Consider the following 20249-nt stretch of genomic DNA (forward strand, 5'->3'; position numbering starts at 1 on the left):
AGACTGCAACAGGTAACTGTTTCACCTAAAGTCAAAGAGACAGAGAAAGTTAAACAAAATGAGAAGGCAGAGGAACTGCTCTCAATTGAAAGAGGAAGAGAAAACCCTTAAAAAATAAATAATGAAACAGAAAAGAACAATTACCTGATAAAGAAGTTAAGGCACTGGTAATAAAATGTTACGTGAATTTTAGGGAAAAGAATAGATGTTCACAGTGAAAATTTTAACAAGGAGCTAGAAGATATGAAAACGACCTAATCAGAATGGAAAAATTCCAGAGCGGGGCACAAGGACGTGACGGCCTAGCAGCCTTCTCGGAAGTTCCACTCCAGGCGGCAGTGTCAGTGGATTGTTCCTCCAGGTTGTCCTGTCACTGCCGTCACCAGAAAGATGATCAGAAATCCTTCTCGGGTGACCTGGAAAACAAGAAAACGAGGGAAATTTACTGGGTATGTTTGATCATGGCAAGTTGAAAAGGCACACTCTTTCTGACATTTCAATGGAGAGAATTCGCATTGACCTCATGGTGGCAATTCTTTCTCCTCCTGAGAAGTTGGACGCATCGATGCTCTCAGATTACACTGCTGCAAATGTCAGGCTGAAGCCTGTAATTCTTTCCTCAGTCCGTTTTCCTGGTACCTGGATGAGACCAATCAGCCTTTTTAATTCCTGGGATTTCCCTTCGGTTTCCTTTAAAAATAGAAATATTACAGGTTACACATTACTCACTTTCCAGTTGTCCTTTTGAGACGCTCTGACGCCTAGATCTGAGATTGCCGTTTGGGTTGTTAAGAGTCAGTAGAAACTAACTTCTAGTATGAGTGGCCTGAGTGCACAGTCAGGGAACTTGTTTCCTGGGTACAAATATGCCGGTGAGAGGAGATCGGCACTGAGGTTTGTGTTAACCTTCCCCTCGTAACAACACAACAACGTTCACGCTTCCTGTTTCCTTCCAGGCCACCAGAGAACCATTCAGCTGCCCAGATCCTGATTACCTTATGATTAGGACCCAAAGCACATTATCTGGTTTTCTAATCCTTCCAGATAATTTCCTAGATATTGAAACAGTTTTGAATTAAAGTGAGAGCATGATTCATTGACATCTTGGTCCAACGATGCCCCGTGTTTTTTCCATTAATGGGACAGATCAAGTTTCCACTTCCTAGCAATGGGCCCCTGACTGTGGAAAGTGACTTAAGGGTGTTAAGACTGTCCGTCCCTGTTCCAAGAAGTATCGCCCTCTGTTCACCTAAGACTCTTCCCCAGAGGTGTGTTTCTTTGAGTTACAGAGGCTTTTATTCACTATCGTGTAATAACCTATAATGGAAAAGAATCTGAAAAGGAATAGATATACATGTGTGTGTGTACATGTATACATAAAGCTGAGTCACTTTGCTATGCCCCTGAAACTTTGTAAATCAACTCTACCTTGATTTTTTTTTAATGCACATTTAATGAGAAGGCTAGGTCCGTCACCTGTAGTGGTTAACAGCTTTTCAGGTGTTAGTTGGATGTCCTATGAAAACCAGCTCGCCATGCTGGGGGTGGGCCGTGTGGGTGGGAGAGCCCCTGCCAGGGTCAGGCAGACCAACCTGAACACTGAAAGGAAAAGGGATTTGGCATCGGTGGCATCAAGGGTCTGTCACCTGAAATGTCACATGCTACAGGTGTACAAATCGAATACCTGAAGCCCATAGGGAAAACAAGTATGTCTTTATCAAAGTCCACAGCAGGGTGTGTTGTATGACACACACGGCACATCTGGAAGCATCTCAGATTCTTTTCTCCAAGCCCCCTTCATCATGGTGCCCTTAGCATGAGCCCAGCGCACTAGGGGATAGGAGAACACGAGACCTCACCTTTCTCATCTTTCCCCACACTGAATATTATGCTAATTAGCTAACTGGCTACTCTCATTAAGCACACTGTGTACCAGCCCCTACACCAAATCCAAGGGGAAGAGTTTCTATTTTCTCCTTTAAATCAACCTGAGGGCACAAAGCAAACTTAAATCGATTCATCTCATTCGTGTTTATCACATTATGTCACACGAAAATTCTGGCAAAATGTGAAAATAATGGGTCTATGATCTTGGTGCATCTGAATGTGATCGACTGGGGGAAAATAGCTCAAAGTAACTTATGCTTAAACAGTAGGATAGCGTGTCTCCTCATTAAATGTGCATTCTTTCCATTTGAAATATATAAAGCATGAATTATTGCCCTCAAAAGAAAATAAGTGAGAAATCATTTCGTTCCTGCTGACTCAGGGCTGGTTTTAGAAGGGAGGTCAGGACAATAGTCTCAGAAAGGGTGGGTTCCTTTGATGTGACTCTGAGGGGGTGGGGTGATGTCACCGCCCCATACAGAAATGGGTGTCTCATCCCATCAGGGTGGGGGCCAGGGCCCCTCTCAGGCACAGCTCCTGTCCCTAAAGGCTGTTGGTGTGGCAGCTCTCTTGAGAAGCTTTGTTGAGAGATGCTGGTTGGTTCAATAATGGAACCTAAGTGACATCTGCTTGGGGCATCTTTCTCTACCCTCTGTTCACTCTCTCTGTAAACCAGGCTTCTGTGTACATGTAGCAACAGTTGTCTTTCAGCATCTAATCCAGGGCTTCGTATAGAGAACTTTTCTCTCCTTGGCACTGGCTAGCTGGCGGAACAATGAAGCAGGGCCCCGGACGATTGTGTTTCTCTTCCCCTCCACGTGTCATGGTCCCTATGTAGGAGACAAACTACTGAACGTGTAGGCAAATAATTTCTTACACAATTGGCTTCTATGTTAAGTATAAGTGAGGAACTCACATTTTAAAGGAGGATCATGGGGGAAGCCCTTGGAATTCAGATTTGCTTTTCTCTGGTTTTATGTGTTTTGTGATAAGAAGTTTAATATATTTAATTCAGTGACTTCAGGATATAACTGACAGGCAGCTCTTTCTTCTTACATATTATGCAAATATAATATTAATTACAAGACAAAACTTGGGATATTTGGGGGGATGAGATAGGAAACAGATTAACACAACTCCCAAATTTGCCCCTGGAGCCTGGCTGGGAAAAAAACCAGCACCTTAGACTTGGTGATTCCCAAGTTCCCTAACACAGTGATACAAATACTGCCCAAGCGAGGTCCAGTTCTTCCACGAACTAGGTGACGAGCAAAACTGGAGGCATCTCGAGTGGTAGAGAAGCTTATGCTTACCACCTCTTTGGAGGGACCTGCACACGTGGTCAGTGGAGTCGGTGGGAACCGCTCCCGTTTGTGTCACAGGTGTTGGTGGCACTGACCCTGAGAAGTTGGACGTGACCACATTGATATTCCCAAACCATATCAGGAATGCAAATTCTGTTCCTTCTGGGGTGTTTTAAAGATCACACTTGTAAATCATAGAGGCATCTGCACCAGTGCCTTTGGAATAATTGGGTTGGTTTAGAATCCATTTATGAACATTGAAGCCATGGCGCGGCCATCATGGCCAATGTTATGATATGATGTTCACGGAGAATTGTCCCTCAGCTGGGACTCAGCCCAGCTTCCTGGGTGTCACCAGCTCTAAAATACATGGAGATGTGGGCTTCTGATAGCTTCAGATCATAAATATGCTAATTGTGAACATCAAGTGACCACAAAACACGTATCTGAAAAAGATATACAGGCATATAAAAATGAAATTAATGGCACCATCAATACTAGCAGAATGTGTTAAAACTGAGGTCAGCACACGGTGTCCAAGGCGGCTGAGGGGTCAGAGGCACTGAAGATCCTGATTTGTGAATCTGAGCCTGAGTGGCAAGGGTGCGCTTTGGGAAAATGCAGACGCAGACGTTGGCACCACCGGGAAGGTGTCCCTGCCAGCTGGGATGCCGGGTCAGCTGCAGGGTGGTGAAAGCAGCGGCTTTGGGGATGCTGTGTGGGGTGACTCCAGGGGAAGATGAGGTTAGCTCAGTTCCTGGTGGCCCAGGGGGAGGATTCCTTCTTGGCAAGCCTTGGGGAGCTGCTCGGCAGAGCCAAGCCTGGACTTTGGATGTCCCAGCGGACTCCTCTGACGGGGCCGGGCCCTCAGAGGAGGCAACTCTGAGCGGTTGGCTATGCCCGATTTCTCCTCCATATGCACTGCTTTGGGGAGTGGAGACACGTTTTCCCTGTGACTTTTTATTATATTTGCATTTTCCATTACAAAATAAAATATCTTTTAAAGAAGGGGCTCTGAACAGAGGAACGACCACTGAACAGAGACGTCGAAAGCCACAAAGGTTACTAATTGTAATCAGTGGACAGAACATAGGTTAAAAATAGATCTACAGTGTTACAGTCATTTGTTTGTGCAATGTTTTTACATAGAATGATTTCCCTGAAAATTGGTGTAAGAAACAGAAATTAAAGAAACGAAACCCGAAAGACCTCAAGCCCTTAAGACGAAATCAGGTGTCCAGAAAATCTACTCTGCCTACATTCACAAAGCACCAGTTTACCACGTGGATCTGTAGCATGGCTGGTTAGCTCTCTCAGACACAGAAAGGCACATCGTTGGGGTGCCTCGGGGCGGACGTGGGATGCTCACAGAACTGGGTGGAGACGGCATTCTCCAGTTGCTTTTATCCCACTGGCCCTGGTGGAACTTGAGCCACAAGGCCATCAGGGACCTGCATTGCTAGCAAGGTCCCACCGCCCTCACGCCGGGCAACCCTTTCACAGGTTCCTGATTTGTTTCTCAGCATTTGAGTCTACGATGTCTGTCCCTCCTCCCCCTCACTGCACGGCAGCTTCCCAGCTGCTAGTGGCTCCCTCTCCATCTCACTCTTTGGTCTCCCTCCCAACTTGCTGTGACCTGATGTGGCTTCAGATCCAGCTACTGACGGCTTTATTCTCATGTTACTTTCATGTCCAACCTCCCAAGGGAGGGGTTCTGACTGGCCCAGTCCATCTTCCCAGGCCAGACACCTTCATAGTCAGCCACGGACTCATTCCTTGGTTCCACAGGGGTGGTGGCTGCAGTGATGTCCACAGAGAGGGCCGGCGCATTTGCTGGTGGGTCCAGCACAACAGGACAAGAGAGGGCTCAGTGAGCAGGGAGAGTGAGCGTGCTGGGGTCTCCACAGGAAGCTGCCCCAAGGAGGTGAGTTTTGAAGACAGAAAAGATCAAGGGTCTATTCCAACTATACTTCAATTAAAAAAAAAAGTAGATGAAAAAACAAAACAAAAACAACAAAAAAGATCAGGGAGTCCACAGAATGCATTTCCAAGTGAGATGAGGAGGGGTGGGTTTCGCAAGGGCACCTTGAGATGAATTTGACCAGAGGACATTGGCATTTGGAAAGGCTGCCTCACCTGGTCAGTGCTCAATTTCCGAAATGACGCACCCAGGTCCAGCTGGAAGGTTGCATCTGAACCAGGGTGCCAAGCTGAGGGGCAGGTGCCCAGAGCTGTTGACCCAGAGGGGGTGTCTCCTCTGCTTTGGGGAAAGTGCCGTATGGGTTTGCTGCACGCAACTCCATAAAAAAAATTGACCATATCCCATAGCCCCGTCTCACCAAGGAAACCAACCTTTGCATGTAACTCCTCAACTTTCCAGAATTTCTCCCCACCCCCACATGCCAAGTAACTAAAATCCACTTGAATGCAAGCTCCCTTCTGTGCTTGTTTATCCCCTCTGAGCAAGGAACCAAAAAAACAAAAACAAAAAACCACAAGTTGACAAAAACATGAAGTCAAATATTTTAATGGTATCCATGTTTTTTAAATCATTGAGAGTCAGACCCTCTCCTTCCACAGTCTGCAAAATATTTTGGAATGGCCTCAAATTTCACGGAAGGAAAGCCCTTATAGCTTCCTCATGAGGGCGTGAATTCCTTAAGGGTGGGCACTCTGTCCTACTTTCTCTGGGATCCCCAGAGCTGCTTCTGAGCTCCACCCTGCACACGGCAGAAACGTGATGAACACTGAAGGGCTCTCCTAGTCCAGTTTCTTGGTTTCTCTGCGTGATGCTGTCGTGTACTGACACCCTTCCAGGGTAAGCGCACTGCTCGTCCTGGTCGTGGGACCTGGGATATGGCTGAAGTTTGGGACCCAAGGTGGTCTTGTCTTTGCGAGAGTGAAGCCCGCTGCGGATTTGGGAACCAGTATTTATACTGCAAATTGTGGCTACTGTTTCTGGAGCTGGTGATAAAAGCAGAACCTCTGACCCTAGAATCAGGACTCCTGAGGTCACCCCAAGCAGGAAAGAACGGGGATCAGATGGTCAGAGAACACAAGTCTTCTGGTTCTTTTGAGAAAGACATCATCAGTTATGTTTATCCCTGCTATTATTTGTATGTATCAATATGCTATTGGCTGAGTGTAAGAAAATCTGGCCATATTTACCAGTTTTATATAAGGAGGTATAAAAGTCAAAAGCAAGTAGTGTGCGGTGGTGCCCACAGACCTGCCTCGTGGAGCCTCCAGAGGACATTCCAGGGTGCTTGCTTCTCCGGGTTCCATGTTTTCCTCTGAGCCCGAGGAAGACTGCTTCGACCTCAGGGCCTGGAAAGGCATTTTTGGACTTACTGCCTCACCCCTGGGTGAGGGACTTTCACCAAGATTTTCTTGGTGAGACATTCTTTGATCCCCAAGGCTGATGGAACTGCTCTTTCTTCACGTGTGTCTAGAACCCTGTTCACTGCACAGAGCAGTTCCCTAGGGCTGCTCTAGCAAAGCACCACAGACTGGGGGGCTTAGACAGCAGAACTTATTAGCCATGGAGGCTGGGAGACTGGAGACCAAGGTGTGTGCTGGGCTGGTTCTTAGGCTGTGAGGGAAGGAGCCACTCCAGGCCTCTCCCCTGGGCCATCTCCCTGTCTTTTCACACCGTCTTCCTCTCTGTGTGTCTCCATGTCCAAATTTCCCTTTTCTAAGGACACCAATTACATTGGGATAGAACCCACCCTGATAACCTCTTTTCAACTTGATTTCCTCTGTAAAGACCCTGTCTCCAAATAAGGTCACATTCCAGTGCTGGAGGTTAGGACTTCAAATGAACTTGGAAGGAACACAATTCAGTAACTCTCCAGTCTGAACACCTTATATTTTATATACCGTTCTTTGCTCCTTTCCCCTCCGTAGACCATGAGCTCAAAGGCAGAGCCTGGGATCTTGTCTCTGTGTCTTCAGCACTGTGGTTGGAATCTTTAACGCACTTTAAAACATGTTTAAGTGAGTGAATCAGTAAAAAGTAGGTGCTCTGAAGACTGTTGCTGAATGAATGAGCTGTTAGCAAATTTATGCTAAGGTGCAAATGACTGATATGAAACCCTTTCTGAAAGTGGGTTTTGTTTGGGTTAGGAGCTGGTGCTCAGGGGGGAGCAAGGCCTGTGCATGTCTGACAAAGGGGGAAAGGGAGCAATTGACAGAAGCAAAGACCAGGACAGAAAGGGGGTCCCAGGACAAGAAATGCTGATCTTCTCTTTTTCCTGGGCCCCGCCCTGCACTTGGGACTTTTAAGCATTTAAAATCTTAATCTTAATACAAAAAATAAAATAAAATAAAATAAAATCTGACCTTGTATTGTAGGTGGGAAGTGATTTGGTAACCAGGTTAGACTCCCTTGGTCAAGGCAAAGTTAGAAGCACCGTTTTCTTTTTCCTGATTCGTTCATTCAGTCATGTTCTCTAAACACTAGACTATTAATGGCCCAGCAAAAATTTTGGGATGACACCCACTGTTCCTATTACCTCTTCAGCGGGCTTGTCAAGATTTCACTTTTTTCTATCTAACAGTCATAAAGGACTGTTGCGTCCATGAGTGGATGAGGCTGCATAGAAAAGAGGAAAAGACATTTTAAGGGAAATTCTTAACTCGAAAGTTAAAAGACTTCAGAGCAAGCACACATATGCTAATGACATGCAAATCACACACAAATCATATGTAAATCTATCTCTCATCTATCCAACTCTCTTTCTGTTTTGATGTGGCCCTTGGGAAGCATCCTCCCGGAGATCATTAATCTAAAGGGTTGATTTAACAGCTTTCTCATTCTTTAACCTTTTGTTATCTAATTGCCTTCATTAGCTGGGATAACGCATATACGCATCCTAGAATTTCATAAATAAGAGGCCATAATTTCCACAATGGGATTTTTATTTGGTGAGTAGTCAAATATAACCTCATACACACACACATACACACGCACAAAAGCTCCATTTTGTAAGATGTTGTAGAAATTAGAATGCAAATAGAAGATGTATTCATAATAGTTATCCCTTTCAAATTAAGTACATGGATAGAAATGCCATCTTTATGCCATCCTTAAGAATTGTCATTTGAAATTTATTACTCTATGTCTTGGTAAAGCAAAGCAATCACATTTAGGTACCAGATATGTCTGACGAAAGCTGTCCCAATAGAGAATGAAATCATACTAACTCTCTTACGTGAGTTGCTGGATGTCAGGCAAGTTGTCCATAAATATTCCCTAAGTATTTCTCAATGGTGGCCGAGACCAGGAATATGAAAATATGGAAAAGTACTCAGTGGCAGACTTTCTTCATCACTCCCTGGTCATGGTCTGGCTGCATGATGTAGACAGCAAAGGGTAGCAGAGTGGTGGATTCTGTTTAGAAATTTGATATCCTCAAAGGTCTTATTAACGTTGAATTGCATCTCAAGGAGATGAAGGGGAAAGTTTTACGATGAAGCGACGCTCACATTTGTGGGCGTATCTGCAAGTGCTGTACTTTCCTTTGCACGTTATTTATCAACGTACTTTCTCACGTACAGATTTACCTAAAAGCTCAGCATCTTATCTCATGAGAAGAAAAGAGACTATCCCCAAAGCAGTAGTGCCCTTTCAAAGTGGAGCTGCCATCCCAGGCACTTGGGCTGATCTGTAGACAGACAGACGTAACCGGGCATAAACAAACAAATCCCAAACTTACTTATTTTGCTTAGGCTCATACGATGCAGATTCAAACCCAAGACAATTTAGCTCCAGAGTCTAAGCTTTTAATCACTAGGTTAGGTTGCCTTGCTTTTTAGTAGGTTCACACGATTCTCTAAAAACTTCTGTAATTTGCTAGTCAAATGTAAGAGTGACTCCAAGGATTCGGTGCTGGAGGGGGTCCAAAGCAAATTAGTTACCTTCCGAATTGGGAGGAAAACATACATCCAAAAGTGCATTAAGAAATAGAAACAATTTTTTGCTTATAATCTCAGTGTAGGAAGTGATGGACTAATCTGGTTATCATCTGAGCTGTAGGGGAGTTGAGTTCTGTTCTGCTGGAGATATGAGTGTGCATTACAGATGAAGTGCAGGCCAATTATTCCCAGGGACCAGACTGAAGATGAAATAGCTGAAGCAGAATGGAAAATGCCTGAGGTTTTGAAAACTGTAGCCAGGGAAGAAGATAAGGTGGAAGGAAGCCAGACAAAAATCAAAGAGGGTCCACAGCAGCCTCTGCCGTGAAGCAACCTGTGATCTGCGACGCTGCTGAAAGCACAGGATCCGGAAGGGAAACGAGACAGGTGTCAGTGGGTGGGCCTGCAGCTCGTTTTCAAAACGGGTACGTGCTCCGTCTTGGAGAAGAGCTTTTGGGGCAGTCATGAAAATCCTTTTTGTCAAGCCCACCTTGATTACCCACAGTGCCCTGGGTCGGGGGAGATGGGGCTTCTTCTAACTCACAGGGGGGCTTTGAAACCCCTTAATCTGTCGTTCGGCACCTTCTCCAGCCTGCCTTCCTCTGTCTCCTCTGCCTGCCTTTCAGCTCTACCTCATGCTCAAATACGTACATAATTTTTTTACGTGTTCTCTAGCAGCTATCAGTCTTCCTAAGAGGACTCAGTTTTAGCCAGTTTTGAATCTAGGTAAGCAGGAATTTTCACAGAAAGAGCTGTTAATTTCGAGTATAACAAGTGTGGTCCAGAAAGATGGGCTAGAATCGGTTGACAATCTAGAATCTGGCCGAGCGTCCTGGAATACAGAAGATGGGGTCTTTTATGGGGACTTTAGACTAACTTCCTTTCATCAGCAACACACTGATGGTTAATATTGAGTTTGTGGTTAACTAAGATTCTTAGCTGCAAATCCCTGTGTGGTTACAGCTCTTAGGTATTCAGGGGGTCAGAACTTTTCACTTCCAGGTAGGAATCTGTGGCTCTCCTTAAAGGAAGATGCTGTATCGTTTTTTGTCACCAGAGTACAGCGCCTGCTACGATCTGACGCTTCAGATGTGTTCAATCAATGTTGAGTAATCAATCAATGAGTTCGCTGTATTCTCCAGTAATTTCTTTCTGTGGTTTGGCGCACTGCTCCACCTTTAACTTTCCTTTAAAATAACTTTGTACTTTGGAAGAATTTTAGATTCACAGAAAAGTTGCACAGACAATAGAGTTCCCCTATATCCCTGACCCCATTCCCCTCATCGTAAACATCCTATGTTGCCTTGGTCTGTTAGTCAAGCTAAGAAACTGACACTGGTGCATTTAGTATTAACTAAACTCTAAGTTTTATTTGGACAGCACCTGTTTTTCCATTAATGTTCTTTCTGTCCCAGGATCCCATCAAGGGGATCCCACCGCATTTAGTTCTCATGTTTCCTCTGTCTCGTCTGACCTGTGACAGAGTCCTCATCTTTCCTTGATTGTCATGACCTTCACAGTTTGGGGGGTACTGGCCAGGTGTCCTGTAGAATTTCCTGAATCTGTGGTTGCACTATGTTTCTTGCATGATTAGACCGGCGTTTGGGGTTTTAAAATATCCTTTTTAAGACAGGCAATTCATTTAGCTTTTTCTGGCTTTGTGTTATTTGCAGATAATGGTTGAGCCTTTTTTCCATGTCATCATCTGAGTTGCCAATAAATCTAGGTATGTGTGGGTAAGGACAAGCATCTCTATCAGCTGAAACCCTATTTTATGAATGAGGAGGGTTTGATATGATATTTCCTTACTAGTGTCTGGCTATTGCAGTTTTCCTTTTAATGGTCCATCCTGAAGTTGTTTTGTTTTTTTTTTTACTGGGATAGGTATCAAATTTACCTATCTTGGACATTCTCCTGTCTTTGCAGAGTGTAATGGGGTTGTGCCCGTGAGGTTGTATGTACACGACGTTGGGTTGGCGTACATGCGTTAACACACGTGAAGTCACATATCTGAGTTACTGAATCAGTACATGGTGAAAACTCTGTTGATAGAGTTTGTCAGGATTTCAGCCAGGCATGTAGGAAGGTGTCTCACATGCTATGGACAAAACAGAGGGACACAGACCATCAGAGTGGAATTAGGCGACTTTCCTTCTGATGGAGTGACCATCCCCAAGTGTTGGTTGATGACCTGGGATGACCCGTGGGGTTCTCTAGGAGGGCTTTGCAGGGGTTGCCATTCTGAGCTACACTAGTAGCCACAACTTGTAAAAACGCAAAAGGTGGGTAAGAAAAGGAGTGCATGACCCAAATCTGGCAGATTTTCCAGATTTACCTATCTAACCCCTTAGGTGAAAGTCATAACGCATCAAAATGATCTTGACTGCAGAAGTTTTTAGGCCAAACTAACTAGAAAGAGTAATGTAAACTTACATACCAATAACCAATTTTTCATGAGTGTTTAGTTTTCTGTGGCTCCCATAACAAAATAACGCAAGCTCGGTGGCTTAATGAGCAGAAATGTATTGTCCCCAAGTTCTCAAAGACAGAGAGCTGAGATCAGCTGGGCTAGGTCCACCGGAGATCCCTGAGGAAGAATCCGTCCCATCCTCTCTCCCAACTCCTGGTGGTTTGTTGGCAGGCTTTGGTATTTGTTGGTGTGTAGAAGCATCATCCCATCTCTGCTTCCATCTTTGCTGTGTGGTGTCTGTGTCCAAGTTTTCGCTTTTCATAAGGATACCAGTCACATTGGATTAGATACCCATTCTACTCCACCATGATGTCATCTTAACTACCTACATCTGTTATAACCAAATAAGGTCACATTCTGAGGTCCTGGGGGTGAGGATTTCAATATATGATTTTTGAGGGCACACAAATCAACCCATAACAAAAATTAGTGGTTTATAGCAAAACTTGGTGGTTTATATCACACAAGATTTATTGTGCTCACAAATCACGTAGGTCTGGAGGTCACACAGAGCCCAGTGGGAATGGTTTGTCTCTGCTCCATGATGTCCGGGGTCTCACCTGGGAAGACTCCTGGTGACGCCCTGGCTGGAAATCGTCTAAAGGCTTGATGGCTCACACGTCTGGTGCCTGGGCTGGGCTGCCTCAAAGACTAGGACGGCAGACCTAAGCACCTCCCTGAGACCTCCCATGCGGTTGGGCTCCCACCCAACATGGCTGCCTCCAGGTCATCAAACTCCCACCTGCCAGCTCCAGGCTCCCCAGGTGAGAGCTCCAGTGAGTAACGCAGAAGGTATGTTGCCTTTCATGTTCCAGCACTGGAAGTTACAGAGCATTACTTCCTCATACTCCTGGCATAAAACCATTGCAGGTTACCAGATTCATGGGAAGAGGAATTCAATTATACTTGTTGATGGGGGGAGTGGCAGAGTCATATTGTGGAAAGACAGGTGGAACAGGAATTATTGAGGGGGCATTTGGGAGAAGTACAGTCGACCACAAACAGTTCTCCTCCACACAGAGTTAGGGCTGATTGGTTGTGAGGTAGTCTCACATGGCCTGCCTTTTGGGATTTCTTTCTTTCTTTCTTTCTTTTTCCCTTCCTCCCTTCCTTCCTACCTTCCTTCCGTCCGTCCTTCCTTTCTTCCTTTCTCCTTCCTTCCTGTTTCTCTCTCTCTTTGTCTCTTTCTTTCCTTCTTTCTCTCTGCTTTTCCTTTTTCTTTGAATTCCTTTGGTGTATTCCCTATTCTTTCTTGATTCAATTTTTCCATAGGAAAAAAAAAAAACTATTTAAATCCTTCCTTCCTGTTTCTCTCTCTCTTTGTCTCTTTCTTTCTTTCTTTCTCTCTGTTTTTCCTTTTTCTTTGAATTCCTTTGGTGTATTCCCTATTCTTTCTTGATTCAATTTTTCCATAGGAAAAAAAAAAACTATTTAAAAATTCATCCTATGACATACAAGAATACTAATTCAAAGTTTCTGTTCTATGGGACCCAGAATAAATCATACCAGACCCTGGTGAGACTTACAAAAAAGGTTTTGAAAGTAAGAGAAAGCCAAAGCAAAAGGAAAGTCCTGGCGTACATGCAAAAATTCAGTGTCTGTGCTCAAAGCAAACCACTGCAAATAGCTTTTTGTTTCAAAGAAGATTGCACAAATCCTCATGTAAAAATCAGTACAGAGTGTTTTCATCTCAGGGAGAGAAGATACAAGGCATATTATCTGTTAGAGTAGAAACTGAAGACAAGCCTTTTCTGTCTTGAGATTGTGAGGCTAGCATTAACCAACAATAATTCAAATTCTTCCCAGGCCTCAAAGAGCCCTGGCTCTCACTCTCACCATCTTGACACCACGGGAAATTCCAGGTATGCTTTTCATCATCAACGAAGCAGGGTTATAGCTTTTCCAAGCTGTTCATGACAGGCTTTCATCCTCTCATCCCTGCTCTCTCAGTTCACATGGGGTGAGAATGGCTGTTCATATTCTCCTGCTGATTATCTGTGGTGGCTGCTAGAAACTTGCTTCCAGAAAGTTCACCTCCTTCCAGGACAGTTAGCCGTCTGATGGCTCAGGAATGTCCTCTCCGCACTGACCCGAACCCACCTCAACCTACATGCAGAAGGGTGACCTGGTCGTCATTATGGGTTTGGTTGAGAATGGTCTCCCCGACGTGTCCTCCACCGCCCCATCCCCTGTCAGAACCCAGGCCCCACACAGCCCCAGAGAGGGATGCCCACACGTGCTGCCGTGACAGACGCTACTGGCCGGTCCACCGTCAGAGCCTCTGTGACGTGTAGGGTGTTCCTACTGCAGTTAGAATCGATGTTTAGATAAAAACACATCCATTGCTTTCTTGGGGCCTGTTTCTCTGTCTTCCTGAATTAAAGGCTAAGTTTACTTCTATTTCTTTAATTCTTTATAATGAAAATACTTTAGGGTGAGATGTTTGCCTCTCAGGGTAGCTACTTAGTGGTCTCAATGTTTTATTATAAAACAATAGTTACCAGATGATCCAGCAATCCCACTCCTGGGCATGTATCCAGAAAACAGGAAAACTCTAATTTGAAAAGATACATGTACCCCGATGCTCATAATAGCACTTTTCACAGTAGCCAGGACATGGAAGCAACCTAAGTGTCCATCGACAGATGAATGGATAGAGAAGATGTGGTACATACACAATGGAATGTTACTCAGTATTTTAATAACTCTTCTGAGGCTTGTTTCTGTTATTTCCCCCCATTTTTCCTACTACAAGCATCACTCTTGCATGTATCTCTCATGGGGGTCACGTTGGGGAGTTTCTTCAAGGAGGGCATGTACATGTGACATAGAGAAACTATTGGAAATGCACATTTCTAACTTCAACAAACGTTGCCCAGTTGCCCTCAAGGTAGCAATTCACACTCAGAGGTTGGAGTTTTAACTGTAATCTTTTATTAATCATATCTGGTTTGCAAATGTTCAGAGTATATGGCTTATGTTGAGGAATCCTACAGAAAAAATATATATTATTGTATTACCTTTTACTTGAATCTAACAGATCTTTGTGGGTTTTTTTCTGTTTTTTTTAATTGAAGTATAGCTGATTTACAATGTTGTGTTAGTTGTACAGCAAAGTGATTCAGTTATATATATATATATATATATTCTTTTTCAGATTGTTTTCCCTTATAGATTATTACAGGACATCGAGTAGAGTTCCCTGTGCTATGCAGTAGGTTCTTGTTGTTTATCTACTCTATATACAGTAGTGTGTGTATGTTAATTCCAACCTCTTAACTTATCCCTCCTCCCAGATCTTATTTTAAGTTTTTGATACCTTATTTTTGATACATAAAGGTTCACAGCTCTTTTTATTTTCCATTTGGATTATCCCCTTTAACAACATTTCATAATGTCAGTCTCATCTGATGTTTTTCTTGTATACACTAAAATTGTGCTAAATTATACCATTGCTCAGCTTTTTTGTTTGTTTTTGCTTAATTTTTGGCCTGCTGTTTTATTTCTCCCATCTTCAATATTACATGGTATATTATACACTCTCTTGCCTTCTAATATGTCATGTCACTTGGCTTTTAAGAAATCAAAGAGTAATTTGATATTTGGTTCTCTTAAGATAACTTGTTTATGACCTGCAGGCTTGTGGCAATCTTCCTTATGATTGCAATAAAGATTCCATATTTCCAGATGTTTATTTCCCTTAATTTTTCTTTGTGTGCTTCAATCTGTATTTCCTGTATTTTCGTCAATCACGTTTCCACTCTCTACTCTGCATAAAAGCGGTGTCTGTTATTCTTCCTTGTGTCACCCTTTTCTTCTACGTTCTGGAGGAGATCTTCAAGCTGGCTCCACATTTCGGATTTATTCCTGCAATATCAATCCCCACCCTTGACTCTTCCCCATGCCAATTTACTTGCTTTATTGCACTTCTCGAATTATTTAATTTTTAAATTTTCTCACCCACGTCCCCTTTGTTGCAAGTTTCATGGACTTTTCCTTTGGCTTCCTGGAGACCTTAGTTGAATCCCATTAAGGTTGTTAAACAATCTAGAAAGCATTGTTGTGGGTGTTAAGTCAATTCTCAGAGGTGTTTCCTGACCCTGACAGTTTAGGGGATGACTTCACATCCCTCACCTGTGGGGTTATCCCCACGTTTTCCATGTGTGTGCATATGTGTGTATATTCGTTCTGAAGAGAGGTCTGTCAGACCCAACACTGGCCAAACGGCAGGTGGACCTTGTGCCAGCACCCAGCGTCCCGGTGCCCTGTGTAGTGAGAGATGGGAGTTGATGCAGACAGCCTGGAGCTCTCTACCGTTGTCGGCCGAGCTTCCATGTGGTCTGCATTGAGCATCTACTCAGCACCGCAGTTAGTCCTTGGATACCCTGAACTGACACAACGCACACAGGTCTCTCCAGGCTTGACCACCAAGGCTCTTTTCCTCCTTCAGAAATACCATCTCATCGGAAATGCTCTGTCCAGAATTTCCTGTGTCTCCCTGACCTCTATGTTCCTTCATTTTTCTTATTTTTATGTGGACATGTTAAGAGTATGAAAAATGTTGATTTTTGTGTTGTTTTGGTGTCAAGGGAGCTGTACTGGACAGTCAAGGTCAAAACAACCCCCATTTATAGCAGAGGCTTGGTCCCCGAGTGGGGAGCGGGGAGTTGAGGGGGAGAAATGTCTGCTTATTGCTGCCTGTCTGGCAGTCTGCTCTGTTTGGGGCAGCAAAGAGAACGTGTGTAAGATGTTTATTTCAGTGTCTCGGATTAGTGCCCTGTGGATAAACTTTTCTTTCTGAAATATGTGTAATAAGTGTGGTTATGCTTTGCCATCTTTTGCTTTGTCTTGGAGGACTGTTTCGGAGGCTACTGGCTAGAATTCATGCTCGAAAACGTGCATCCTAGTAGATTTTCTGGGAATCCCATTTCTCTATTATAAATGATTTTCATTAGCTATACTTAAACATTGTTGGGTGTCGAATACTTATCAAACAGCATCAATTCCATTGAACAGTGAACTCATCAGGGAATCACTAACTCGTGGTTGGTTCTCAATTATGTGGGTGGGCTGGCTGAATTTAAGGAAGGAAGGAAGGAAGGGGGGGAGAGAAGGAGGCAGAGATGAAGGAAGGAGGTGGAGAGGGGAGCCGGGGAGGAAGGTCTGAGTTCCTGATTCCAAAATCTGCGAGATAATTAGAAACATGCATGAAATGAAATAGAGCATTTTCTACCTGCAGATCAATGGAAGTAAAAGTCCTAATTAAAGGGAAAAGGCAACATTCAAATAAGCAAAGTACATTTTGTTTTATGTGCATATATGCTAATATTTTAGAGTTAAGAGCCATAGCCCAGAATACAACTTCTATCCGGACAGTTTTGTTGATATTTTTGTTATAAATTTGGAAGCATAGGATATACTAGGCTTTTTATAAACGTCACAGCTTTTAAGTCACTGCAAAGCTGGCAAAAATCCATAGCTCTTCCGTATTTCAGTAATAATTCCCAGGCTGTTCTTTTGTGTATTTCCTTCTCTTGCCAAGTGCCTCCACCAAACAATTCATTTATTTCTCATTAACTTCAGCCTTTCTCTGAGTTACTTCATCCATAGCCTTAAAAGAATGCAGTTAGCCTTGCCAAGTATTTTTGCATGTTTCTGCTTTACTTATAGTTTATCTACTTGTTTCTGTAGTCTTTGATTCCAGACTTATTAACTGACACAAGAAAGAATGCATTGGAACCTTCGCCTACTTTCTGTTAATAGATGTTCTCTGAATAGTGTCTCTTTGGAGAGTCGTCCCGTCCATACAGAATTTTCCTCCGATAGGTCATTTAGAAGTCTTCCTGACATTGAAATTTATTTGTGATTGTCCCTTCAGGAAAATTGTTTCCCCAGGTAAATCATGCCTTTGTGCCAATGAATCAGACAGTCTGGAGTACGGTTATCTGTGATTCAGTTACATTTGATTTTTGTGAATTGGCTCAGTTTTACCATAAGCCTGCCGTGCCCTCAAATTCCCATCAACATGGAGAGCTACCAAAGACGATGTCTCGGTAGGAAATCCTGTGACTTTTCACAAGGTACCTGCTGAAAATCAGTATTCTCTGTCTGCAAAAATAATAATAATAATTACCTTTAAACTTAACAATGTGTCAATTTTTGGTCAGAATTTCTGCTCACAAAAGAATGTGAGCTGATAGCTTCTTATGTCAACCTGAGGATAAGTCATGGCCCCAAGAGTGTTTGGAAGACATAGGTCTAAATACCATCCTAATTAACATTGTTAGACAAAGATTAATTAGTTTACCATGGATTCACAGGGCACCTGGAACACGATTGCTCATTATAAAGAAGAAAACCACATTCCACCGCACTTAGATGAAATGCTAATTCTGGAGTTTGTAAAACTTGACAAAGCCTAAACAAGCTAATAATATTTTAAGAAAGATTTTAATACCATGTTGATGAATAAGACCAATGGGAAAGCGTTTTCAATTATGCATGACACACTCTTGTCCTTTGTACTATAAATAAGAGCGTCAGGGTCAGTCGCTCACATTGTTGCCGGCTGGATCACAGGTTAATGACCCAACGTTTTTTTCTAGAAGGAATGAACTGTGTGTGAATGTGTGTGTTAATTATGTCAGTCGCTAATTCAGTTCCTCTGTTCACTACTTCTGGGTCTATTTTGAGCAAATGATATCAATGAAGTTGATAGAACAGGCACACAGCATCACCCATGATGCCTGCACGTGAGTGGCCACTTGGGGTTTTCTATACCAAGAAAAGAAGTTTGGCTTTAGAAATGAGAAATGCATAATGACAAAAGGTAAGAGAAAGGAACCCAAATATTAGGCGCCAATAACCTAGAAAGAGGCAAAGGCAGGGTGCTGTGAGAGAAAAGCCATAGGGGATTACTAAATTCAGAAAAATATGGCGCTATCGTGGAAGGTCACAAAAAGTAAGTCAGCTCTAATTTAATGTTAAGTTCTATTTGAGCCTAAGGATGGATAGCCCCTCTGCCTGGAGATGGAAAAATGTAACAAAGGGGAATTGTCAATGCTGGGATTCCCCTATAAAGCCTTTCCCATTCTTCAGAATTATTAAGGAAAATGAAAACTTTCAGAATGGTGCAATGGCTGGTGACATGACATTCTTGTAAACTTCCCTTCTTTCCAAATCATTTGCAAGGCAAAATGTACTTCCTTGGATGGAGAAATCTCCTGAAATGGTGACACATTGAAACTGAGATTCACCTTGAACATCAGCTTGATGTTCTGAAGTGTCATAAACTTTACTGGCATTATTTCATCATTTAAACCTTCCAGCAACAGACAAGTCCCATTATTTTCTCTATGAAAAATGCTACCCCTTGAAAAAAGTGCCAGGTCCAGTTTCACTGCTGAGTCCCTTCCAGACTTCAAGGATAGAGTCAGTGCTATTTGAACCATTACAGAGCTTTAAAAAGACTTCTTTTTTATAAGTTCAACAAAACTACAGTATCAAAATGTGATGAAAATACCGCCTGGTACACACACACACACACAACTCAGACTAATCTAAGTGCATACATTTATGTGGATACAAAAATCCCTACTTAAAACAATAGCAAATAGAATTAAGGAGCATGTAAAGTATGATTCTCCATGACTTATCTCCAAGTGTGATAAGTCAGGGATACAAAGAAAGCTTTCAATTAAAATATATATAATATATATGTGGGGGGGCAGATAAAGAAGAGTTTATTATTAAGGGAATCCTCTCCAAGGCTTGAGCATTTAATTACTCGGCAAGGACCCTGAAGATGGAGGTAATGTTACAAGTTTAGCTCTTGAAATCTGTTTTTTTTTTAATGTATTTTTGTATGCTTAGTGAACGAAGGCAGTCACAAAAAATTTATTTTTGTGTCCACTTATTTCATATTAATGTATAACACAATGTTTCCATCTCAATATTAAGAAGATAAGCAGAGACACCTTACAGAAGAAGATGTACAGATGGCCAACAGGCACATGAAAATATGTTCAACATTGCTAGCTATCAGGGAGATGCAAATTAAAACCACCGTGAGATGCCAACACCCACACCCATTAGGATGTCTGAAATCCTAGTTTCCTCACCTCTGTTTGCAATCTTTTCCTCCATTTATCCCGGATAACCACCAATAATCTTGTTTCTGTCACCAGAGAATAGCTTACCTTTGATAGAATTTTGTACAAATGTACACTACTTAATCCCTCATGTCTGGTTTCTTTTACTCAGCAAAATGATTTTGAGGTCCATCTGCGTTATTGCATGCATCCCTAGTTTATTCCTTTTTATTGGTGAGTAGTAACTCATGGTGTGGGTATATCAAAATCTCTTCATCTTGCTGACGGGCATTTGGGATGCTTCCTGTTCAGGTGTAATACAAATAAAATGACTGTGAATATTTGTGTACGAGTATTTGTGGGCGTATGTTTTTATCTCTGTTGGGTAAACATCTAGGAATGGAATAGCTGGGTTATATGATAGATATATATTTTCACGTTTGAAGAAAGTGTTGAAGAGTTTTGCAAAGTGTTGGACTGAATTGAAGTCAACTGAAATGCTTTCCACGAAACAACACTCAATCTCTCTTGAACTCACCCCATAAGATTTTTTATCCCCAATACCCTGTTTAAAAATTTCTT

The sequence above is a fragment of the Neophocaena asiaeorientalis genome, unplaced genomic scaffold (genome assembly GCF_003031525.2).
Source record: "Neophocaena asiaeorientalis asiaeorientalis breed wild unplaced genomic scaffold, Neophocaena_asiaeorientalis_V1.1 scaffold684, whole genome shotgun sequence".
Classification (NCBI taxonomy): Eukaryota; Metazoa; Chordata; class Mammalia; order Artiodactyla; family Phocoenidae; genus Neophocaena; species Neophocaena asiaeorientalis.